Here is a 353-nt window from a genome sequence, read left to right as displayed (position 1 = left end):
CCTCCACAACTGCACCACAGCACATGGAATGTCCTCCACGCTGAACACAGAAATAAATAAATAAATAATGTTAATAAAAATTTTAAAAAGGGGCTGGAGAGATGGCTCAGAGGTTAACAGCACTGACTGCTCTTGCAGAGGACCCAGGTTCGATTCCCAGCACCCACATGGTGGCTACAAACCGTTCTTAACTCCCGTTCCAGGGGAATCCAACGCCCTCTTCTGACCTCCACGGCATCACACGACACAGGTGCACTCACATACATGTAGGCAATACACGCATACACAATTAAAAAAAGAAAAGAAACCTGGGCATGATGGTATGTGCCTATAATGCCAGCCCTAAGTAACCT

Source organism: Nannospalax galili, unplaced genomic scaffold (genome assembly GCF_000622305.1).
Source record: "Nannospalax galili isolate Female #2095 unplaced genomic scaffold, S.galili_v1.0 scaffold2758, whole genome shotgun sequence".
In the NCBI taxonomy this organism is placed as follows: domain Eukaryota; kingdom Metazoa; phylum Chordata; class Mammalia; order Rodentia; family Spalacidae; genus Nannospalax; species Nannospalax galili.
Note: the sequence above shows the minus strand (reverse complement) of the source record.